The 25,373-nt window shown below is 39.6% G+C and overlaps 1 protein-coding gene and 1 pseudogene across 3 annotated transcripts in view; one reads left to right on the top strand and one right to left on the bottom strand.

Moving 5' to 3' along the window:
- The window catches only part of PAK1 (p21 (RAC1) activated kinase 1), a 140,755-nt gene that overhangs the window by 11,236 nt on the left and 104,146 nt on the right, over positions 1-25,373 (top strand). The window lies entirely within an intron of this gene.
- On the bottom strand, positions 11,598-12,530 carry LOC102749960 (small ribosomal subunit protein eS10 pseudogene; annotated as a pseudogene).

Here is a 25,373-nt window from a genome sequence, read left to right as displayed (position 1 = left end):
GAGAGACGATGGACTCTGAAAAACAAACAGGGTTCTAGAGGGGAGGGGGGTGGGAGGATGGGTTAGCCTGGTGGTGGGTATTGAGGAGGGCATGTTCTGCATGGAGCACTGGGTGTTATGCACAAACAATGAATCATGGAACACTTCATCTAAAACTAATGATGTAATGTATGGGGATTAACATAAGAATAAAAAAAAATCCTGTAGGTTGACTCCTCTTGAAACTGTTTCATGGTACACTTCTTTCAACTTTTTTGTATGTTTAAAAATTATAATAAAGTATTAGGAGGGAAGTACGTGCAGCGAATACCCGTATACTCATTATTTAGATTTTGTAATGTTTTGCTGTATTTGAATATCTATCCATCCCTTAATCCATTCATCAATCCATCTTATTTTGAATCCATTCCAAATAAGTTGCAGACCCCAGTGCACTTCACTCTTAAACACTTCAGCATTTGTATCATTATTTATTTACATTGAACCATACTTTTACCCATTACACTGTGGCATTATTTGAGTAATCTCTATCTGCCCTATCAGACCCTAAGCTCTAGAGAATTATTTCTCTTTAAGGCATGGCATCCTAAAGAGAATGAATTTTAATATAGTACCCTTTTCCTTAAAATAAAAATTATCTTTTTCTGCTCACCATTATATTCACAGTTCCTAGCATATAGTAGACACTCAATAAATATGTTTTGTTTGAAAGAATGAAAGTGGAGCCAGCATCAAACTGAGGTCCATATGACTTCTTTACTGAGAGCATTTGGTTTTTCTCAAGTTCATAAAGAATCCTTTCAGTGCCTGGTGTTGGGAGAGGGAAGGAGAGAAGAAACCTTAGTGTGCTAAATATTTAGCTACCCAGTACAAATAACTGATCTGAGTCAAAGTTGGATGCATGCCCTGATGCTGGCTAGCTAGCTAGCTAGCTAGCTAGTTAAGGTTGTGGGAAATTCTTAAGCTGATCAAGTTGATCACTGGCTTCTTTGCCATTCTGGGTCTTTCTTCATTTTATTTGATTTGAAGAATTCTATGTTACTGAAAAATGGCATTAGATTGAGGCCCTTGTAGGCATATTTACCTTCCAGAGGGTCCATTCTTTTTATAATATCCAAGACAACATTTCCAAAATTGGTGGTTTCCTTTTAGATTATTAGGAGTTTCTTTGAAGTGCTACATAATTTTAATAAGGCTTAACAATAATGTTACTAACTTTCTTCCATTAAAAATAACAGAGCTCTGTTTCACAGACTATTTCATAACACTATTCATAAATTTAAAATTCAGCCAGGATTCCATTACTCTAATGAATAAACACTTGTTTTTTTTTCTTACATATAAACATACATGTTTACATAGTTGTAATCACAATGTAGACCTAAATTTGTTGTTTGCCTTTTTTTGACTTATAAGTATTTCCCCATGTTATTTCTTTGTGCTCATTATAAAATTTTAGATGATATTCCATAATTTGCCTAAAACCATTGTTACCAGTCAGTGTTCTATTAGAGAAACAGAAATAGAATTCTTCGTTTGTGGGAAACCTCAGTTTTGCTCTTGAGGTCATTCAGCCTGATTGGATGAAGCCTACCATTAGATTAGGAAGAATTATCCCCTTTATTTAATGTCAGTTGACTTGTAAATGTTTAATACATCTACAAAATACCTTCACAGAAGTACCTAGATTATTACCTAGATTTAATTAGGTAACTGGACACTGTAGCCTAGCCAAGTTGTCACATAAAACTAGCCATCACAATCATTTGGGTTTTCTTTTCCTGTTATAAATCATACTGTAATTTTATCTCTAACACTACATATAGCTTTTTCCTTTAAAAGATTTTTTTTTTTAAAGAATAAATTCCCCTAGGTAGGATTACTGGGTCAAGGGATATAAAGACCAAATGGGTGCTTGACAGGATTTAATATCTGCAAACAGAAAATACCACTACAGTCTTTCTTTTAATGATTTCTTCAAGAATTAATCTATTCAATTCACTCATTTTCTATTTCCAAAAACCTGGTTTTTTCCCCCTGTGTTTTTGGCTCTGGAATTCAGGGTTATCTTCAATTCTGCCTTCAATCTCCACCTGTCATACTTTCCTCTGGGTTTCTTCTCACCCCCCACCCCCAAACTCCCTACCCTACTTTGCTTCCCATATCACAGATAAAATAGAAGCTTCATATTCCTACTACTGAATCTAAGAATCTACTTGGATTTGCACCCATTTTTGCCTTTGCCGGTTTCTCTTCCAAGGAGAGGCCTGCTCCTTCACATGCTTTTAGATTACTTCCCATGGTCCCATCTTAGAAACTTCACTTCACTGCCTCTTTACATTTTACTTTCTATTGAGTTATCATAAGCAGCATTCAAGTGTTCTATTTAAATGACAACAATTTTCCCCTTCCCTACCAAACAAAAGCCCTCCTGAGATCCTGTGTCAGCCTCCCGCTAAAACCCTGTCTTTGCTCTCATTCAAAGCCACTCTTCCTTAAATAGCTGTTTACAAGTTCTGCTTCCAGTTTCTTACCTCCTGTTTACCTGAAAGCTTACTCCAGTCTGCTTCTACCCTTAACCACCTCATCACAACCACTCTTACCAAGGCCTACAATGACCTCCGTGGTGCCAAATCTACTTAAAAAAAAAAAGCAACCTGGGCGCCTGGGTGGCTCAGTCGGTTGAGCGACTGCCTTCGGCTCAGGTCATGATCCCAGGGTCCTGGGATCGAGTCCCACATCGGGCTCCCTGCTCTGCGGGGAGCCTGCTTCTCCCTCTCCCACTCCCCCTGCTTGTGTTCCCTCTCTTGCTGTGTCTCTCTCTGTCAAATAAATAAATAAAATCTTAAAAAAAAAAAAAAAAGCAACCAAAAACCAATACTCAGTAATCCGTTGATGTCATAAAAATATTCAGTTGTGATTCAAATGTCATACTTTTTCTCTTCTTTAACAGTTTGAAGCAGAATCCAGATAAGGACTACACAGAGAGTTTGGTTGATAGGTCTTTTCTGTTTCTTTTAATCTCTAAAGTTCCTCTCAATCTCTTTCTCCTCCCTTTCAGTTCATTTGTTGAAGAGACCACATTGTTCTGTAGAGTTTCCCACTGTCTGGATTTTGCATCTCCCTTTTATAGTTTAACAAGTTCCTCAGTCCTGTATATTACATGTAAATTAGTATCTAGAGGCTAATTCAGATTCAGGTTTTTCTTTTCTTTGTTTTTTTTGTTTGTTTTACATGACCACATTCTAGGTATCAGTGTGTTCTTTCATCAGGGGCTCTTAATGCCTGGATATCTTTCGTTTTGTTATGTTAGCAGCCATGGTATTTCCTTTTCATTCTCATAGTACTGGATCTCTCTATTTACCTTTTTGGTTACTCTCTTTTTAAAATATTCTTTTGCCTTCTGTCATATTACTTTCTTCATTTGCCTCCTCCCTCTGATCATTCTTCAGTTAATTTTGTGCCCTTTTTCTATCTTGATTTTATTTAGTTTATTTTTAATGTTGGAATTCCTTAAGGGTGAGATCCTCTCTTATGCCAGACTCTTTGTACTTGATCTCATTCATTATCCTGCCTTTGAATACCATATATATGCTGGCAACTCCCATATTTTTCCAGATATCCCTGGCCTAAACCTCTCCTCTTAACTCTAGACCCATATATCCACTTACCCACTTGATATTTCCACTTTGAGGTCTTACATTTCCTACTTAATGTGCTCTAAAACTGCATTCTTGATCTTTTCCCACAAACTCAGTCCTCCCTCACTTACCCCTGTCTTAGTGGCATCTTTGTTTCCCTAGTAGCTCAAATCACAAATTTAAGATTCACCCCTGATACCTCCTTCTCTCCTATCCTTCACGTGTACTCCACCCCCAATCTTAGCAATTTTATTTCCTATGTATTTCTTGAATCCATCTACCTCTCTCCATGTCTGTTGTCACCTCTCTAATCCACGCTACCACTATCTCGACCCTAGACTACTATAGTCATCTTCTAAATGAACTCTTTGCTTAAAACCTGTAAAGGCTTTTTGTTTTATTTAGGAGAAAATATAAAATCTTAAATTAGATTTGTAAGGTTCTGAGAGACCCGGTCCTTGTTTTTGTTTCTCTAACTTCATCTTGTGCCACTGTCCATGGCACTGGCTGTGCTTCAGAGTGATTGGCATTTTTTTTTTCCTGTTCTGCGAAGTTTGAGAAAATCTTTCTTGCCTCAAGGTCTTCATTACCTGTTCTCCCCTTGTATGTTTTTCCCCAATTCTGGCTTCTTCACAAGTCTGGTTTCTCTCTCCCCCCTTTTCGTTTCTTTTAGAAAACAAGTGTGAGCCAGGACCTGTCTAATCTAAAGAGGACCCCCCCTCCCCATTATCCTCTCACAGTACTTTGTTATTTTCTGTAATGGCATTTGTAATGATCTGTAATTCTATACTTACTTGACTGTTTGTTGTATGTCTAGACTTCCAGTTTCATGGAATCAAAGATTGCATCTCTTTTGTCCACCACTGTACCTCAACACCTAGCGCAGTGTGTGGAACATAGTAAGTGTTGTAAATATTTGCTGAATGAATGTGCTCACACTATCAAGGATTATTAAGCCTTGGCAGTTTTATCTCTGCAATTTTTTTCAAATTTGTTTTTATTTTTCTGTCTCCTCTGCTTGGTTTAGACCATAATCATCTTTTCTCTAGGCTTTTAACTACCTCATTACTAGTGTCCTGGTCACCAGTCTTTCTGCCTTCTTATTCATTCATTATTCTGCCTGGAATAATGTTTCTGATCCTGTTACTGTTCTGCTCAAAAGTAATCACTGTGTCCCCATTACTTGTAAGATAATGTGTAAAACTGAGTTTTTCAGGAAACTTTATAATTTGACCCCACCTACTTTTTCATCCTTATTTTTCCCTACCCTACTCCATCTCTCTAAAAAGACTTTAAGTTTCATTCACTTTCATATGTCATATCATTCTATTTCCTCAGCCTAGAATATCTTTTCCCTCTCTGCTATTAAAACTCTTCATTCTTCAAGATCAGCTTGGATGCCATGTCTTCCATGGAGTCTTCCAGGCCTCATCTACCCACGCATGATTACAGATTCCTTGAGGGTGTGCTGCACACTGAATGTTTATGTCTTTCCCAAATTTATATGTTAAATCTCAATGCCCAATGTGATGATTGGGGATGTGGGGTCTCTAGGAGGTGATTAGGTCATGAGGATGGGACCCTCATGAATGGGATTAGTGTTCTCATAAAAGAGACCACAGAGAGCTCCCTTGCCCCTTTTGCTATGCAAGGGCACAGTGAGAAGGCAGCATCGATGAGCCAGGAAGAGAGTTCTCACCAGACACTGAATTTTCTGGTGCTTTGATCTTGAACTGCCTAGCCTCCAGAACTGTAAGAAACAAATTTCTGTTTTTTGTAAGCCACCCAGGCTAGGGTATTCTGTTATAGCAGCCTGAATGGACTAAAACAGGGTAGTACTTTTTTTCATTCCTTACTATGTACTCAGCATCTTGAGCAGTGTGTGGCATGTAGTAGGCTGTCAATTAATCCTTGTTGAATGATTTTTTTTTTTTTTAAGATTTTATTTATTTGACAGAGGGAGACACGGCAAAAGACGAAACACAAGCAGGAGGAGTGGGAGAGGGAGAAGCAGGCTTCCTGTCGAGCAGGGAGCCCATGAGGGGCTTGATCCCAGAACCCTGGGATCATGACCTGAGCCGAAGGCAGATGCTTAATGACTGAGCCACCGTGGCGCCCCCTTGTTGAATGATTGAATGACAATTTTACTTATCTACTCAACTATTTATTAAGCTTTTTTGAATGTCCGTAGCATTCTTTGTGTCCTTTGCACTATAATTAGAAGTTCATTTGTTATCCATAGGAACTGATCACTTATAAAATTAATCCCCACTCAAGCATCCCTCTTTGCTCTCTGTTGGACTCTGTCCTCTTCACCTCTCTTTCTCAATAAGTGCCTTTCTAATGGTAGGATAATTAACAAATAGATTCTAAAATGGAAACTGACCCAAAAAAAGAAAAAAGCCACAATTCCGCAAAACATGAAGACTTTTATGAATTTGAAATAAGGCAATATTGGAGAATGGCTTGACTCACACACAAAAAAAATCATTGACAAATGAGGATTAGGTAGAGTTAGACCAGTTTAAAACTGAAGGGGAAATTAACACGAGTAATGACATAATAGGAGATTCAGAGGACAATGATTTGAGTAACAAAGGATTAAAAGAGACCTTTGGGAAAGATTGGTGAAGCTCTTGAATATTTTTACAAAATTGATCCTCTTAACATGTTTTGAAAGCCAAATGTGAAGTGACAGATGTTCTTTGGTTTAAGAATTACCTTATAGGCAATTACAACTTAAATTTTTTTTAAATATTAAGAATTAGAAAAATTTGTTTTACGTTTATCTTGATAAATTAAAGGCCCAATCAATTTTTTAAAATATTTTATTTATTTGACAGAGAGAGACACAGCGAGAGAGGGAACACAAGCAGGGGGGTGGAGAGGGAGAAGCAGGCTTCCCGCTGAGCAGGGATCCTGATGCAGGACTCGATACCAGTACCCTGGGATCATGACCTGAGCCACGAAGGCAGGCGCTTAACGACTGAGCCACCCAGGTGCCCCAAGTCCCAATCAATTTTTTTTAAAAAATTTACTAGGAAATTTTGATCTCTCATCAGTTAACTTAAATGGCATTTTTTGATATCACTTAATACTCAGTAAGAATCCCACTGTATGTACTTGTTTCTCCATTAGATTTAGTTCCCCAAGGTTGCGGATTGTGCTTTATTCATTATATTCCTGTGGTGCCTAGCTCAGAGTCTGGTACTTAAGAGATACCTCATAAATGCATAGGGGATAGGAAGAAGTAAATAATAATTGAAGGGTTTGGAAAAGCTCTTTGAAAAGGTACTGTTTGGTGCAGAGTGTGTATGGTAGGTGAGTGAATAGGGTTTGACTGTTACACTTTGTTAGGTCCAAAAGGAAAACCTCTCATTTCTTTTGCCGGCTCTTGCCTGGTGTGTACTTTAATATTCACAGTCTGTTCTCTGCCTCAATAGCTCTTGTTCTCATTGTAATTCTTCCTGGAGATTGAGATGGAAATGAGGAAGGCTTTGGGCTGCTGCCTCAGCATCCACATTCATGAGAACTTAGAAATGCAGAGGGACCAAATGCCAGGCCTGACCTAGACGGATCCAGGTCAGCCAATCATTGCTTTCCTGCCTCTCCCTTTGTTCTCTGTGGCTCATGCCAAATTAATAATTCCTGGCCTCCCATTTTAGTAAAGATCTGTCTCATGTAAATGTAATGTTGTCCCTTCTCCATTTTATGCAACATTTAAAACCCCTGCTACTGACCTGACTTTGAATCTTGTGGCCCTGTCTCTTCCTGACTGTGATCCGGGGAGAGTTGCTTAACCTCTGTAGTTTTAGCTTCCTTATCCTTAAAATGGTACTAATAACAGTACCTGCTTCACAGGTTTGTTACTGGGATTACATGAGGCAATAATCGTAAAACACTTAGCAGATTCGGGCACATAACAAGTGTTCAGCAACTGTTGCCTAATTATTATTATTACAGCATAAGGAAGCTAAAACGAGCCTAATGACCAGTGCTTTAATTTACAGCTCTGTCCTTGAAACCTTTGTTTCTATTTCTCCTTCAGCTAGAATCTGAACCTTGTGAAAGCAAGGATTTTGTCTGCTTGCTTCCCTGTATTCTCAGCACCTAGAGTAGTTTTTAGCGCATAGTAGTTGCTTAGTAAATATTTAGTGAATTAATGAATTCTCTTAGGGAAAATCTCCTCTGAAAAACACCTACTTTTAGTTTTATTTATTTTTTTAATTTAAATATTTTATTTATTTGACAGAGAGAGAACACGTACAAGGAGGGGGAACGGGAGAGGGAGAAGCAGGCTCCCCACTGAGCAGGGGGCCTGATGTGGGACTCATCCCAGGACCCTGGGATTGTGACCTGAGCTGAAGGCAGACGCTTAACTGACTGAGCCACCCAGGCGCCCCAAAATACCTACTTTTAGATACTCCAAAGACTTGAATCTTTTTTTCTTTGTAGTTGTTTATATGAATTGCACTTGTCTTTATATTATTTGTATTGTGTCCTTGATCTTTTCAGTTATATTTGTTTCTACATTATAAATCTTCATGGGTAGGAGACTGTGATCTCACTATGGGAATTTCCTTGTGGCTCCTAGTATAGCTTTTTTTTATAGACAGTTATTAAGGCTTAGTAATTCCTGACAACTGACTCTGAAAATCACTCGTATTCAGTACTAATTTATTGAGCAAACACCAGTATATGCTGTGGCATCATTTCCAACTCTAAGAAGTTGTGAATTCATAGGGTAAGGCCTTGGTGGCAAGAGGCACTTTAATGCCCTTGTGAATGTTCTTTACACATGAAATACCCTCTCCTTCCTCCTTGCCCCTTCTCTGCCAGATGTCACACTGCTCTTTCTTTAGGGCTTAGTCTCCTCTGTCATGTTTATTTACTTCCTTTCTTTTGTGATTAATTCCTTTGTATGTAAATCTCTTTATGGAAGAAGTGGATAGCTTTTGCAAATGGGATGATTTTGAGGGAAGACATTGCGGACTGAGGAAAGAGTTGCTGCAAAGACAAGGAAGGAAAGGGTCAGCTGTTAAGAGAACATAATAGTAAATAATAAATGTTATCTTTAGTGTAGGGCAGTTTATTGGTCAGGTTTCTTATTAACAGGGGCAAGTAACAGAATCCACTCTAGCAGGTTCAAGGAAAAATGCTTTATTAGAGGGTGCCAGAGAGATTAAAGAGCCTTTGGGAAAGTAGAAGAAAAGGACCCAGGCTGAGTTTCCAGGAAAAAATCCTCAAACTGCACTGGAGAACTGAGCTGTCAAGGATGCCACTGTCTTTGCCATAGTCTCGAAGCTGCAGAATCAGGAAGCTGTTGCCACAACTGCTAGATCTAGAACCATGCTGCCTCTGTGCAGTTTGCTCCAAGAGGGATGTCCTGTGTCCAGTCTTTCCACTTATCTAATTTCATTCCAAGTCAGTAGTGAGAGCATCTGATTAGCAAAACCTAAATCACGCTTAGAAGGGAGTCTGAGAAATGTGTGTGTGTATATATATTCTCCAAGCTGGCTTTCATCATGGTGGCTGATAGGAACAGTCGAGGAGGTAAGTTTGTTTTGTTAACCAATGGATGAGAGAGATACATAGAGACAGAGAGGAAGGGGAAGGGGAGGGAGGGAGATAGGGAGAGAGGCAGAGAAAGAGAGATGGACACTGACTTCATCTCCCAAAATGGGGAAAAAAATTCTTTAGTCCAGTTGGATCAACTTAGGCACTTGCCCATCCCTGAACTATGAGAGTTTCAGAGACTACCAGAAACTAATTGGTTAAGCCTGAGTTCTTGAACTAATGACTGTCAAAGAGAATGGTTTGAATACTATGGTTTAAATGTAGAATCAAGACCTACCTTTGGCTGGGATGCCTGGGTGACTCAGTTGTTTAAGTGCCTGCCTTTGGCTCAGGTCATAATCCCCAGGTCCAGGGATCTAGAGTCCCACACTGGGCTCCATGCTCAGCGGAGAGCCTGCTTCTCCCTCTGCCTGCCGCTCCCTCTGCTTGTGTTCTTTCTCTTCCTCTCTCCCTCTGACAAATAAATAAATAAATAAAATCTGAAAAAAAAAAAAAAAAACTACCTCTGGAGCTAGGTTTAGGGTCAGCATTACCTTAGTTAGGATAGTGGTTTCCAAAGTGTAGTCACTTGGGAACTTGTTGAAAATGCAGATTCTCAGGGCGTACCAGACCCACTGAATCAAAAACTCTGGGCATGGGGCCTAGGAATCTGTTTTTTTATAAGCACTTCAGGTAATCATGACTCTGACAACATGCTAAAATTTGAGAAATGCCTTAGTAACATAAGCTGCTGAAGGATGAATACTGGATAAGAATCAGGGCTCTATTAGGAAGGAGGAAGAAGAGAATGAATGCTGGGTAGGCAGCCAATAGCATCCATTTCAAAATTGTAAAGGTGGGTAGGGGTCTGTAAATGAGGAATTGTGAATGTCTACCTCACAAGGTTGTTGTGAGATATAAAACCAGGTAATGTATGCATAAGGGAACTGTGCAAGTGAAGGAGATAGATTATAATAGGGATGAGGTAGATAGTACATTGAACTTGGAGTCACAGATTGGGTTCTTATCCAGGTCTCTATACTTCTTTAAGCTTCAGACTCCTCTTCTGTAAAATAAGAAGTATAATTACTAAAGTGTTGAAAGAGTTAAATGAACGAATGTATGTGGAGGTTCATTATTTAGCAAATTAATAAATATTTACTGAAAATGCTTGGCCAAAATAATACGAACTTTATTCTGAGGACAAGGGGAAGTGTGCTCCCTTAGGACTGTCTTTCTTCCTAAGAATTCCCTGGTTCTTAGTAATTGTTTCGGGTCTCAGGTGCTTGATCATATTTAGATAAGCTCTGATTTAATTTCATGAGCAATGGTTTCTGCCTCTGCAGTCTTTTCTTTTCATGTGAATTGTTTACTTCAGCTGTCGCAGGGATATAGAGATTTCTTTTTGCTCTTACAACTAATATGTACTCAGGGTGATGTGACCATATATATTTTACGTTCTGCCTTGGCAGAATAACTGATTCCTTTTTATTTTCTTCTGTGAGGTCATTTTATTTGTAACACTGTGGTCTCTTCCTACTACTTTTTGTTTTTTTACATATGTCACATTTTCTAAATATAGGATTTTTATAAATTTCTAATAGGTTACAATGGGAAAGGTGTTTAGGATTGATTTGGACTCTCTCCTTTACTTTATATAAGAAACTAAGACAGGGAAGTGATTTGTCCAGTCCTGTATCCTGCTTCTTGCCCTTTTCTTATTTCCTGGCATGGAAGAACTTATATATGGGGTTAAATTTCATTTTTTCCCCGATGTATTAGTCAAAAGTCTCTTGTAAATTGTTTATATCTAATGGGATTTAGTTAAAGTCATAAGCCTGGTCTGTTGAAAATGAAACAGAGCTGATGTCCCAACCTAGGAAAAAAGATTACCTAGTGAGTAGAAGTGTTGTGGATCCAGCAGTGGAAAGAAGGGCCCACCATGGACATTGCTCTTCACTTCTAGACATACTTGGCATGCTGTTAGATTTGCTAGTTATTGGGTGTACCAATGCTGCATTATTAGGTTGCTTGTGGTCTTTTCTATGTTTATATCTAGAGTGTTTGAGGAAGGAAGGAATGAAATCAAATGAACAATGTTTACTCTGGTGCTGAGCACTTCTCACCTTATCTATACTACAAATAACATTTAATGTTTGTTTCTTTTAGAAAGTTACTACTGGGTGGCAAGGAAATCAGAGAAACTTCTCATAGACTTGTTGGTACTAATTAAAACCTAGATTGCCTGCTGAAGGGCAACCTAAGGGTTATCCAATCCAACACCTTTATTTTATGAATGAGAAAATGGAGCTGAGAGAAGAAAAGTAACTCACTTAATATTTTAAAAAACTTTTTTTTCTGGCTACAGATTTATTCAACACAAAACAATCTTTTCCAACTTTACTGAGGTGACTGACCCCATCCACGACCAAATCCACCTCAAACTGGAATTCAGTTGCTGACCCAGCCCCAGCCTCAACTTTCTTGTCAGCACCAAGGGACACAGCACTTTGTCTATAGGTGACTCTGTCAGCTTCCCCTGTGTGAGTCTTGCAGGTGGCTCTCCCTTCAGACCTTTGGACTGTGGCCTTTCAGTCTCAGGACTGCTGTGGTGCAGAGTGGCAGGCACAATCTCAGGGGGCAGGTGGAGGTAATCACAGAGATACTGGATACCCTTGTTGGTAAGGTTCCAGTAGAAATGTCTCTAGGCAATGTATTCCTTTATGTAGCCTCATGATTTGAGAGACTGCATGGCCTTGACAATATGAAGATTGGGTACATGCTTGTCTGCCAGCTCAGGGTGTTAGGCATGTGGACATCCTTTTTGACCACCATCACTCCCTCCTTGAAAAGGAGTTCATAAGTGACAGTAGGGTTTTTTTTGGTCATCAACATCTCAGCAGCTGCTACATACGGGGCTGGGGCTGGAAAGGAAAGCAACTCACTCAATGTTATACAGTAAGTTATAGAGTCAGGACCACATCTCAGCACGTCGGACTCTCTGTTAAGTACATTTCCACCACACGCCTCTGCAGGACACAGTGTAGGAGGAAATGTGGAGTAGTAGAAAAGATCTGGGTATGAACCATGGCTCTGCCACTTACTGACTTGTTCCTGAGAAAGTAGTATAACTTCCTCAAGTATGAGCTTCCTCATTTGTAAAATGGGATAATACTGATATTTCTTTTACCTGCCTTACAGGGTTATCATTAGGATAAAATGTGAGATGCAGTGGGAAAAAGGAAGATTAAAGTGAACATGGCCAATTCACCTATGGATTTCAGCTTTATCACCTATTTTTTTTTTTTAAAGATTTTATTTATTTATTTATTTGAGAGAGAGAATGAGATAGAGAATGAGAGCACAAGGGGGAGCGGGAGAGGGAGAAGCAGACTCCCCGCTGAGCAGGGGAGCCCGACGCGGGACTCGATCCCAGGACTCCAGGATCATGACCTGAGCCGAAGGCAGTCGCTTAACCAACTGAGCCACCCAGGCGCCCGCTTTATCACCTATTGACTGTGTGATTTTTGGGCAAGTCACTTAGTTTCTGTGAACACAGCTTTTCCTTTGTAAAATTGGGACAATACTAACTCCCTTGCAGAGAGCTGTTTTGAGGACATTAGTGTATGTAAAGCATTCAAAATGGTGCCTCGTACATAATAGGTATTCAGTATGTGAGATCCTCTCAGAAGACTTAGTTCTATCTTCTTAGAACTGTTCCTCTAAAGACTTAAAGTAGATATAGCAGAACTCATTCTTCTGTGGCTTTAAGACTATTTTGTAAAGTTTGATTCAGAGGCTGTAGGTGGGATGGGTAAGGTATGAGCTTTACAGTTAGTCAGGTTTCTGTTCTAAACGCTAGTGGCCCGTGGTTAGGCTCTTTCTTCTGTCCAGTGAAGGGCCTGTAGAGATGGCAGGCATTAAATGTGGTGAATTGATTGAAGAAAAGGTAGAGGAAATTTGGTGGCTGGGAAACTCAGAAGGGAGAATGGAAATGGGAAAAGTAATGGTACTTTTCATCACCACTGACTGCAGGCCACTGAATATCTGTATGTCAGAACGTTTGTGGTGAAACCTTTTCTCATAGTGATCTCAGTCTCTGACATAAATGTCTCAAAGTGTTGGGACCATGTCTAAGTCCTCTGTTGCCCCAAACACCTGACCTACAGTAGATATGTAATGTATTTTTATTGAAAGAATGACTACCTGAAATGGAGAAGTACTGTGGCCCATAGAGGTCCATAAATACCTGGTGGCCCCTAATATCTTATCCAAGCTCCACTTTGCTGAGATATTTATATTTATATTTAATCAGGCTTTTATAGTCTTTAACCTGATGGATTTGTGAAATTTTGGGTCTTGGGTTTTTTAAGCTTTGCTCTACTGCCAGCTTCCCTTTACTGCCTTGGTCAGGCCAGACGACTATTTCCTTCATTCCTAGTCATTGTGTGGCACCTGCTGGGTTCGTCCTTCTGGTTTTTAATCCTGGGATGGGGTTGGTGGTTCTAATACACAAGAGCTAGAGAACATAAAATCTGCATGGTCAGGCAAACAGCATTTCCTCAGAAGTTCCAGGATTATGGGACAACTATGGGAAATGCTAATAGGTTCCCTCCTTCTTCCTCTCCCAAAAGAATACTCTCATATAAGCCATTAATTCAGTAAATACATACTAATCATGTATACTACAGATCAGACATTCTTCTGGGTGCTTTGAATACATTATTTCACCAAATGCTTAGTAATCCTTTGAATTAGGCTGATGCCCTCAATTTCACAGATAAGGAATATAGAGTTTAGATAAAGGAAATGACTTGCTTTACCTAGTAAAGGGTAGACTTAGGATTTGAATCCAGGTCTTTATGACTCAAAGATAATCACTGATTGCCATGTCTTCTACCTTACTAGAATGGGAACTCCTTGAAGGTAGAGGTCTTGTCTGATTCAAATCTGTGTATTCCTATTGCAAAGGAAAAAATAGAAAATTTTTTTTACATTTTTTGAAGTTTTTATTTAAAGTTCAGTTAACATACAGTGTAACATTAGTTTCAGGTGTGCAGTATAGTGATTCAACAGTTCCATACATCACCTGGTGCTCATCCCAGCAAGTGCACTCCTCCATTAATGAAGTAACACATAATTGATGCCTGTGTTGTTCTGCAGCCCTATGACCCCTCTCTCTTTAAGCCCCATGCCTACTTTCCTCTAAAGTCAGTTACCTGCTTTAGTTTAGTTTTCTTTTTTAGGCTGCTTTTGTGTGGGCTAGCGTTCCCTTTTAAAGTTGAATTGAATTGTGTAAAGCCTCAGGAAGTGGCTGAAATACCTTCCTCAAACCTGGTTGCATCAAAAGACCATCAAGTCAAGTCCTGTCCTCAAAGAGGAAGAGAAAGCCTGGGCTCCTTAACCAGTAGGTAAGAATTGTCTTCTTTGAGTTCTCTGGGCTAATTTCACCACTTAAAGAAGGGATATTTCCTTTTAAATTCCAAACACTCCACTCTGTATGTGATTAATATCCCTGGGCCATTTTTATGTCACTCTTTAATTTCCATCTACCTTTGTAAGTCTGACCCTTGGGTCATACAAAGTAAATTCAAGCTCTTCTCCATATTACAATCCTTTATAATCACAGTGGTGATTTTGTTTCTTTTCTTTTTTAGTAAATATTTTCTTCATGAGTTTCTAAGATGACTACCTCTCCTTGCTTCTCATACCACTTTTCTCTCCACAAAAAATTCCTATGGGTAGGCTCTTATGCTAATTTTCTCATTCTGTATAACTCATTCACTTCTCTCAAGTTTTTTCACTGTTGCTTAGATAAGCCATATATACCTCTTTCATTGTCTCCCTAAGTTGTTTCTCATAGTTTCTTTTGTGTAACATGTTTTTCTTTGCTTGCTGTACTTCTGCTCAACAACCTTCAAGGCCCAGTTAAAATATCTGTCTCTGATACCTTCCCTGACACTCTCCTTCTGTTCCAGACAGAATATCCTTTTTTTCAGTGTTTATGTGATACTTTATTCCAATAGCTATGGCAGCATTTATTGTATTGTACTTTTTTGTACTGTATTGTATTGTAATTTTACTTGTTCATCTATCCTTCCTCTCCCTAAACACTTCCTCAGTTAGCCCTTCCAATGTTGAAAGTACCTGTCATATACGAGGTGATCAACAAAAGAGGCAACTAACATTTGTTCAGTGCCCTACTGCTGTGCAAGTAGCCATATACTCTCACTTAGTCCTTACAACAGGTCTCTCATGTAGTATAAGGCCCATTTTACAGATGAAGTAATTGAGGGCCAGAGATTAGTGATCTATTTATGATCTCACAGCTGGTAATTAAAAGGACTGGGTGTCAAACCTGTTTGCTGACTTCAAAGCTTGATCTGTGTTTAGAACTATTCTTCTGACTCCTAATTCAGTATTCTTTCTGTGCACATCAGAAAACCACAAAGTGAGTATGTAGATGTGTTTAATGCAGTGATGGATAAGAGTTCAAACGAGAGTAAGGTGCAAATAGCGGTAGCACTCACGTAATTGCTGTGTATTAAGAAATGGTCTGGAGTTGTTAATGCCTTAATCGGTACTGTAGGCAGTCCTATAATTTGGCACTTACAAATGAATCTGTTTTAGCTGGTTAGCAGATGTAACAACACCTACCTTAGGGCATGTTCTGTTCTAAAAAGGGATGAAAACTGCTTCTCTCGCACTATCATGGGTAATGGGGATGAGCTCAACTTTGACCTGAAACAGTGCTTCTGAGATCTTTTGCTTCTAAGCTTTGTCATATTTTGTCAGGTGCTGTTAACCTACTTTTTCAGAACTGTAGAATCAGACAATTGGAATATGAATTGGAATATGGGGTTCTTATTCCCAACTGTTTGAATAGCCTAAGCTCTTACCAGGGAGAACCTAAACACAAAGGACTTTTATGGAGTTGGTAAAGGAGGCCAAATGGTAGACATTGGGAAACACTTCTGTCTCCTTGTTTTGTGACATGGGCTATTGAGTCGTTCTGTCTTTTCTTAAGTTGACTAATAGCAAATGCATTACAGAAAGGTAACAAAAATGAGAAGACCGTGGTTCAAGCTCTTGTTAGCCTTATGTGATTTGGGGCAAATGATTTATACTTCCTAGGCCTTTTCTTTTAGGTGTTTTAATCCAGTGATTCTTTCTAGGGGATGTGATCCTGTAGTCCAGGTACCACACATCTCTCTCTTGTCCAGGGACCATACTGTGCTGTAAATTACATCTTCTTTTGCCTTTCTTTTTTTTAGGTCACAAATCCTCCATTCAGTATGTATACTCTAAAAATTTGTTGAAATCTCTCATCTTTTGATGTCTGCTACCCATTCTCTTCCTTGTTGAGTTTTTTACTTTTACTATCATTTTTTCTTTTTTTTTAGATATTTTATTTATTTATTTGACCGAAAGAGACACAGTGAGAGAGGGAACACAAGCAGGGGGAGTGGGAGAGGGAGAAGCAGGCTTCCCGCGGAGCAGGGAGCCCGATGTGGGGCTCGATCCCAGGACCCCGGGATCACGACCTGAGCCGAAGGCAGACGCTTAATGACTGAGCCACCCAGGTGCCCCACTTTTACTATCATTTTAGTGTGATTTTAGGTAGGAACATATGTTAATGTGTTTTTAATCTGGCAAATTTAACTAGAAGCAAACTTCAAAGGAAGTTAAAGGTAAAGAAAATGAAGTTGCATTTATATCTGGAGTTGCAAAAACTTCACCATGAAAGTAAGGGAGAGTTAGAGGCTGGGCCTTCCCAGGAAATGTCCTAGGTTTAGATTTTGACTTCATCATCTACTAGGTATATGACCTTGGACAAATTACCTCCCTAAATCCTCATTTTTGAGATTGGAATTTTTTTAAAGATTTATTTTTAGAGAGAGAGAGCATGCTCACGAGAGGGAGGGGGAGAGGGAGAGAGAATCCCAAGCAGACTCTCTGCTGAGCACAGAGCCTGATGGGGGGCTGGATCTCACAACTCCGAGATCATGACCTGAGCCGAAACTAAGAGTCGGACACTTAACCGACTGCGCCATCTAGGTGCCCCTGGAATTTATTTTTATTTTTTTTTTTTAAGATTTTATTTATTTATTAGGGAGAGAGAGAGAGCACAAGTGTGGGGAGGGGCAGAGGGAGAGGAACAAGCAGACTCCCTGCTAAGCAGGGAGCCCGACGCTGGGCTCCATCCCAGGACCCCAAGATCGTTACCTGAGCCAAAGTCAGACGCTTAACTGACTGAGCTACCCAGGTACCCCTGGAATTTTTTTTTTAAGAGAAAAGATACATTAGAAATTGTATTGAACCTAGTAATCAAAACATGAGTTTGGTTTTAGCAGACTATGGGACCTTGACCAAATCCTTTCCCCTTTTTGGGCCTCAGTTTCCCTCTGTAAAATGAGGAACTTGGCCTTGGCGACCTCTAAGTTCCTTACTATTCTAAGGAGTATGAAATTTTCCTGATTCCTGAAGAGCACTGGTTCTTTAATGCTAATGTCTAGCCCCTTGTTCAGGATGATTAAGGCCTAGGATTCAAACAAACAGGACTGGGTGTTCTGAAGTCTGTGTGTATCTGCCTACTATACTGACCAGAGCATGATACTTTAAAAAAGAATACTTACCATTTACATCGACGTGGATGGAACTGGAGGGTGTTGTGCTGAATGAAATAAGTCAATCAGAGGAAGACAATTATCATATGGTTTCACTCATATGTGGAATATAAGAAACAGCACAGAGGATCATAGGGGAAGGGAGGGAAAACCGAATGGGAAGTCATCAGAGAGGGAGAAAAACCATTAGAGACTCTTAACTATAGGCAACAAACTGAGGGTTGCTGGAGAGGAAGTTGGTGGGGGGTTGCGGTAATTGGGTGAAAAGCACTGGGTGTTATATGCAACTGATAAATTATAGAACACTACATCTGAAACTAATATTGTACTATATGTTGGCTAATTGAATTTAAATTAAAAAAAAGAGCAATCACAGTATACAAATCCATGGCTCTTAGTACATGGTAAACAGGCAGCCATTTTAAAACATTCACCCTTTTTCCTTTTTCTCCTGGGATTAGGATAAGCCAGGATACCTGAGGTCTTAGCATGGGAAAGAACAGCTTTTTGCTTTTTGCAGCTGTGATTATTGTGTGTCTGCTTTAGCGGGAAAGAAAGACACTAAAATTATTATAACGTTCAGTGATGAATGTATAATAGAAAGATGTACCAAGTACTATCTAAGCAAGGAGTGGGAAGGGGGAAGAAGAGGCAATGAAGGCTCCAGAGTGGAGGTGACATTCAAGTTGGAAGAATGAGCTGCTGTTGAGCTTCCACTGAGCTTCACTAATTTGAAAATGTGTGAGGTCTTTTTAGGGTTGCTCTGCTCTTTCTCTGGGCTTCAACACAACCTAAAGGACTCCTTTAGGAAGTCACTGGAGCCTATTAGGAACTGAGAAGTTTTTTGGAAGTCTGAATTAGTGTTTTTCTGATGCTGGCTTGGACTTCTCTTTATACCAGTGGAGACAAGATGCTTGGCCAGGCTGTTGTTCTTAGTCTGTTTGAGGTTTGGGTACTGTTAATGGACGTATGTCAGTTAAGCAGAAAATTATGTCTGCTCTTTTGAGAGCTACCTGAGTGAATTTCTGAGACAGAACTGTTTGGAATCTCTACTTTCTGGCGTCCCAGGCAGCTGTGGGGTCTTTAGGACCTAACCTATTTAAGATACCTCAACATTTAACTCAAAGTAACTTGCCAATATATTTTTCCTTTTGGACTAAAAGTTGGTTCTTTTTTGTCTTGATACTTTTTGCTTGTTGATTGTTGGGCATCTAAACTTCTTAGTAATTTCATAGGCTAGAACAGCCTAGCACAGAAATAGTGAGTGAAACATTTTTATTACATCAACAACAAATATTATTGTATTTATTTTATGCTACTTGCTGTGCTAGACTCTAGGTATACAAAGGTAACTAAGATCCAGTTCCTGTCTTGGAGAAGCTCATGGACTAGTGGCAAAGAAAGAGAAAACAATAGGAACTGTTGATTGAGCATGTACTATGAACCATGATAAGCAATGGGGATGAATGAGAGACTCTCAACCCCTGATAATGTGTATAGCCTAATGGGAGGTGGCATGGTGAGAAGGAGCCCTGTAAGCCAGTAACTAATACAATGGACAAGGGAGAATGTAGCATTTATCATAAAAGAGAGAGCAGGGTGCCTGGCTGGCTCAGTCAGTGGAGCATGTGACTCTTGATCTCAGGGTTGTGGGTTCGAGCCCTGTGTTGGCTGGAGAGATTACTTAAAAATAAAATCTTAAAAAAAAATTAAAAAAACAAAAGAGAAATGGTATGTATGCATTGAGGAAAACACCACGTTAGGTTTGCACTAGATGGTCTGTAAGCTCTCTCTCAGTCCCAAACAGTATAAGATTATATGATATTGTGAGTTTTTCACTTATGGGTACCAGAGAGTAAATGATAGTATATATACCAAAAACTCATGAAGAAGAATGTTGATTTAAAAATAGATAATTCCGGGGGTGCCTGGGTAGCTTAGTCAGTTAAGTGTCTGACTTTGGCTCAGGTCATAATCCCAGGGTCCTGGGATTGAGCCCCGTGTTGGGCTCCCTGCTCAGTGAGGAGTCTGATTCTCCCTCTCCCTCTACCCCTCCACCCTGCTTGTGCTCTTGTTCTCGCTGTCAAATAAATAAATAAAATCTTTTTTTAAAAAAAGCTAATTCCTGTGTAACAGAATTATGGAAGTAGGAGAAGTGATTTTCTGGTTGTTAAATTCTAAAACAATAGTAGTGGTTGTTGAACATTTTCCAGAAAGTGATCAAGTGAGCAAATGTTTCCTGAATACTTTTTCTGAGATCAGTCTCTCCCTAAGAGTGGTAGATGAATGATGTTCCTGCCCCCGAAAGGCTTTGATTTCATTAGGACAGTAGGATGTATATGCTAAAAAATTGAACAGTTCTACCAAATAAACTGGGTATAAACTTAAGAGTTTAGAGAAAGGCAGATAATTAGTTTCCTAGACCTCCTGTAACAAAGTACCACAAACTAGTTGACTTAGAACAACAGAAAATTATAGTCTCACAGTTCTGGAGGCCACAAGTCCAAAATCAAGCCGTTAGTAGGGCCATGCTCCCTTTGAAGGTGTGAGGGAAGGATCTGTTCCAGGCCCTTGTCCTAACTTCTGGTAGCCTCAGGTGTTCCTTGGCTTGTAGATGGACATCTTCTCTCTGTGTCTTTTCATAGTCGTGTGTGTGTGTGTGTGTGAACTTCTTAGTAAGCACAGGCCAGAACAGCCTAGCTGGAATTTGGAAATTTGTTTCCAAATTTCTCTTTCTTAGAAGGACCCAAGTCATATTGCATTAAGGCCCATCCTAATAACTTCATTTTAACTTAATTATCTTTCTAAAAACTATTTTCAAATAAAATCACATTCTGAGATACTAGGGTTTAGGACTTTGACATATCTTATTTTGGGAGACACAGTTCAAACCCATAACCATAGGTTTGAGGGTTAAGGAAAGAACTTGGTCAGGTAAGAGTTGAATTAGCAGAGAGAAGTGGAGATATTATGAAACAAGTCTGTACAATATCCAAACCCTCATAAGAGGACACTCCAGGTAAATTCATCTTGGTAGAACCAAGGAGTTCTGAGATCCTCAAGCAGGGACATTTAGAGAAACAGGATTACTTCAATTTTCTTAGTTATTTTTGTTCACAGTATACTATTATGGGCAATTTTATTAATGCATGCCACATATCCAGTCTCGACCAGTAAGACGTTGATTGCATATTGCATAAAAATTTATTCTTAGGTAACAAAAATTAAATTATTTTAACTTACACAGTCATTTGTAATAATAGAAGATCTTTTTCTTTGTAAATGTGATGAATTTACAAAAAAAAAATAGATGGCTTCACTCAAGGAATAAGAAAATAAGGTTGAATCATGACATTTCTTAATCTGTGACTCTTGGGATTAGGGCAGTAATTCTCAAGTGTGGCCATTCCTAGAAAGCTTAAAATTATGTTGATACTTAGATTCCACCCATGCAGGACCAAATAAATTAAATTTGGGGGGTAAAGGTAGGTATGGGGTTCAGGCATCAGTGTTTTTAAAAAGCTCCCCAGGTTTGTATACCTGGTTGTAGCACTGGGTTAGGGGAGTAGGAAGGAAACGGTGTTCTTTTTTTTTTTTTTTAATTATCTTTTTTTAAAATTAACATAAAATGTATTATTTGTTTCAGGGGTACAGGTCTGTGACTCATTAGTCTTATACAATTCACAGTGCTCACCATAGTACATACCCTCCCCAATGTCCATCATCCAGCCACTCCATCCCTCCCACCCCCCTCCACTCCAGCAACCCTGTTTGTTTCCTGAGATTAAGAGTCTCTTATGGTTGTCTTCCTGTCTGGTTTCATCTTGTTTCATTTTTCCCTGCCTTTCCCTATGATCCTCTGTCTTGTTTCTCAAATTCCTCATATCAGTAAGATCATATGATACTTGTCTTTCTTGATTAACTTATTTCACTTAGCATAATACCCTCTAGTTCCATCCATGTCGTTGCAAATGGCAAGATTTCATCTTTCTGATGGCTGGATAATATTCCATAATATACCACATCTTCTTTATCCATTCATCTGTTGTGGACATCTACGCTCTTTCCATAGTTTGGCTATTGTGGACATTGCTGCTATAAACATTGAGGTGCACATGCCCCTTTGGATCACTACATTTGTATCTCTGGGGTAAATACCCAGTAGTGCAATTGCTGGGTTGTAGGGTAGCTCTATTTTCAACCTTTTGAGGAGCCTCCGTACTGTTTTCCGGAGTGGCTGCACCAGCTTGCATTCCCATCAACAGTGCAGGAGGGTTCCCCTTTCTCCGCATCCTTGCCAACATCTGTCAAGGAAATTGGACTCTTGTCCTTGCTGTGACCTTTGGACATTCCCTAAAACTATTGAGTCTCAGGTACCTCTGAGAATAAATCTAGGTGTATTATCTCTGGCATGTACCAGCTGTTTGATAGCTCAAAATAACTTTTTGAGTCTCAGCTTTCTCATTTGTAAAATGGAGAGAATTAAAACTACCTTCAAGGTTTGCTGTGACAGTCAAATATTTGCAGATACTTCAGAATGCTTTGTAGATTCCGAAGTACTAGTAAATATGAGGGTTTTTAAATTTTTCACTAATAGATAACTTGCCCAAGGTGTTACAGCTGCTTGGTGCCATGGATAGGACCAAAGTCCACATCTCTTGAATCTTTTTATTTCCCCATTAACTTGAAAGGTGATCTTTCTTCCTTTCTCTTTCATTTTTTCAGTTCTTTTAAGTTGTATCTGAATGCCTTTGTATTGGATACTTTCAGGCTCCTAGGTATAGTAAGCAGCATATTGGTTTAGTGGAAAGAACATGGTCTTTGGAGTTGCATGGATGTGAAGTTCAATTCTGGCTCCATTACTAACCAAATCACTTTAACCTAAGTTTCTGTTTCCTTGTATGTTAAATGGAGTCGTAAATGAGAAAATAATGTGAAAGCACTTAGCACTATATTTGGTATGTAATACCAAGCATTGGTAATTGTTACTTTTTGTTGTTATGAGGGGCAGTGATTGAGGGAAATACCTTTAATACAGTCGGATCAATGGTAAAAAAGAAACTACTCCATGTGACTTCACTCAACAGAGTCATCTTCCTTTTGATGGCTGTTGGGGGTGTGCTTGGTGGGGTACCTTCCAAAGTCTTTATTATAACAACTTTAATTTGTATAGTTTTACAGTTTTAAAGATGCTTTTATGAGCTGTTCTCATTTAATCCTCACCATAATCTGCAAGGGAAATATCCCTATATGTTCAATAAGGAAACCACAGCTAAGAGAGATGAAGTGACTTTCAGCTGGTTACCTTATGAGTAAGCAATGCAGAGAGTTACTGTTTAAGGGGAAGCCCCAACTCTAGAGGCCTTAGGTTTTGTTTCAGCTGGACTTTTGGTTTCATAATGGGCTTTCGGATGTAAACCCAGAAGCCTTAGTTTCTTGGTTGTATTACTTATGTACTGTTGCTTAAATAAATTGCCTGCAAAATTTAGCAGCTTAAAAAATAAACATTTATTATCTTACACAGTTTCTGAGGGTGAGGAATTTTAGAGTGGCCAAGCTGGGTGGTTCTGGCTCAGTATCTCAGCTGAGATTACAGGGGAGCTGTTGCCCAGGGCTACAATCATCTAGAGGCTCAACTGGGCCTGGTGGATCCCCTTCCACTCACTCATCTGGTTATTGGCCAGCTTCAGTTTTTTGCTGGCTGTTGGCAGGCTGATGACTTCAGTTCCTTGCCACGTGGCCTCTCCATTGGGCAGCTCACAACATGGCAGCTGGCTTCCCCACAGTGAATGATCTGAGAGAGAAAAGAGCCAAAACAGAAGCTGTAGTGTCTTTTATAATCTTAATTTCAGAAATGACATACCATCACTCTGTATTCTTTTGGTTACACAGACCAACCCTTCTACTAGGTGGGAAAGGGTACACAAAGGTGCAAATACCAGGAGGCAGGGACCATTGGATATTGTCTTCGAGGCTGGCTACCATAGCTGTAGAGAAACTTTGAGGCCCAGGCTATACACATAATGTATTAAGGAGTTAACTTTATTTAAAATTTTTTTTTAATTAATTTATTTTTGAGAGCGCACACGCGCGAGAGAAAGCACGAGTGGGAGGGGCAGAGGGAAAGAACCCCAAGCAGTCTCTGTGCTGAGAGCAGAGCCTGACACAGGGCTGGATCCTCAGGACCCTGAGATCACGACCTGAGCTGAAACCAAGGGTCAGACGCTCAACCAACTGTGCCACCCTGGTGTCCCTAAAAAGTTAACTTTATTTAATACACAGGTGTAGATTCTAGTCCATGTTCCAGGCATGGTGGATATCAGGAAAATTCCCATATGTCTTTAAGGGATGGTTTCTCAGGACACAGGGAGCAGGGAGTCCTGCAGAAGCCTCCTGAGTCTTATTTATTTACTATCAGTCTTTCTAAGTTGGTAACATAATCATGCCTGTTCTTACAAATAGACACTTTATTGAGGAGTTGGGGAACATGAGAGGATTTCTTTGCCATTGAGTTTCATCTGGTGAAATTAACCTTGGAAATCTGAGCATTTTGATTCTTTTACCTGTAGAGAAAATTAGCTGAAGGAACTATGCAAGCCTCCAGCACTTAGTGCTTTTAAAACGCCTTTCACATTCATTTTCACGTGATCATCTCAAAGGAATAGTGTGATGAGATGGGAAATTGACTGCCATTTAAGTCAGTACGTCTGAATTTGAGTTGCAGCTTTGGCACTAACTGTGTGATCTTGACAAAGTCATGTTCTCCCTCTGGACCCTAGTTTCTTTAAGTAAAACAAGGAGGTGTTAAATAGAGTCTCAGGGTTTTGAAGTGCAACTTCACAGGCTATTGTGGTGAGACTGGGAAGTGGGAAGAGGCTGAGGAAGTGGAACTTCCCCACCTCCTTTTCAGCCAGAGCAGCACTACATTTATCTGTTTAGATATTGGTGTTTCTGTAAGATTTGATGGGAAAAAAAGAGTTCAAGAGACTTTTAGAAAAGCTTGGAAACCATTGGGTTGAGTGATTTCAAAAGACTTCTCCATGTAAAGAAAAGGGTTGGTTTTTCTGATGTCACTGGGTGAGCAGTAGCCTAAGGGGTGTTGGCGTACTATCCTTTCTACATTTCTACAGATAGAACAGCAGAGCAGCGGACCTAGATGTCTCCTAAGAAACCTAGATGTTTTTCTCACCCTTTCCTCCTTAGATTTTTCCTTTAAGCCAGCAGAGGGAGAGGTGGGCATTCGTTGCTGCTGGCTATGTCTCCCGTCTTTAAGATGGTCTAGCTTCTTCTGGAATTAGGATCCAGATCTGGAGGAATGAATGAAGACCTTCCTTGGAGAGGCAGAGGTCATGCAACAGGCTTCCTGGGAGAGGAGGTGACTGGGTAAATCAGCAGCAGGTGAGAAGGACTGGTCCTGTAAGTTGGCCTCTGTCTCCTTTGGATTATTTAGATGTAAACACACTTTCTCTGGCCTATTATTGGTCCCCAAGCCCATCTATCTTTTGGAGACTAATGGAGAGAGAAGGTAGAGGTGGGAGGAATTTCAAAT

Source organism: Leptonychotes weddellii, chromosome 11 (genome assembly GCF_054177405.1).
Source record: "Leptonychotes weddellii isolate Sample4059 chromosome 11, ASM5417740v2, whole genome shotgun sequence".
Lineage (NCBI taxonomy): Eukaryota > Metazoa > Chordata > Mammalia > Carnivora > Phocidae > Leptonychotes > Leptonychotes weddellii.
The sequence above is the reverse complement of the archived record's forward strand: the minus strand, read 5'-3'. Positions and strand labels throughout refer to the sequence as shown.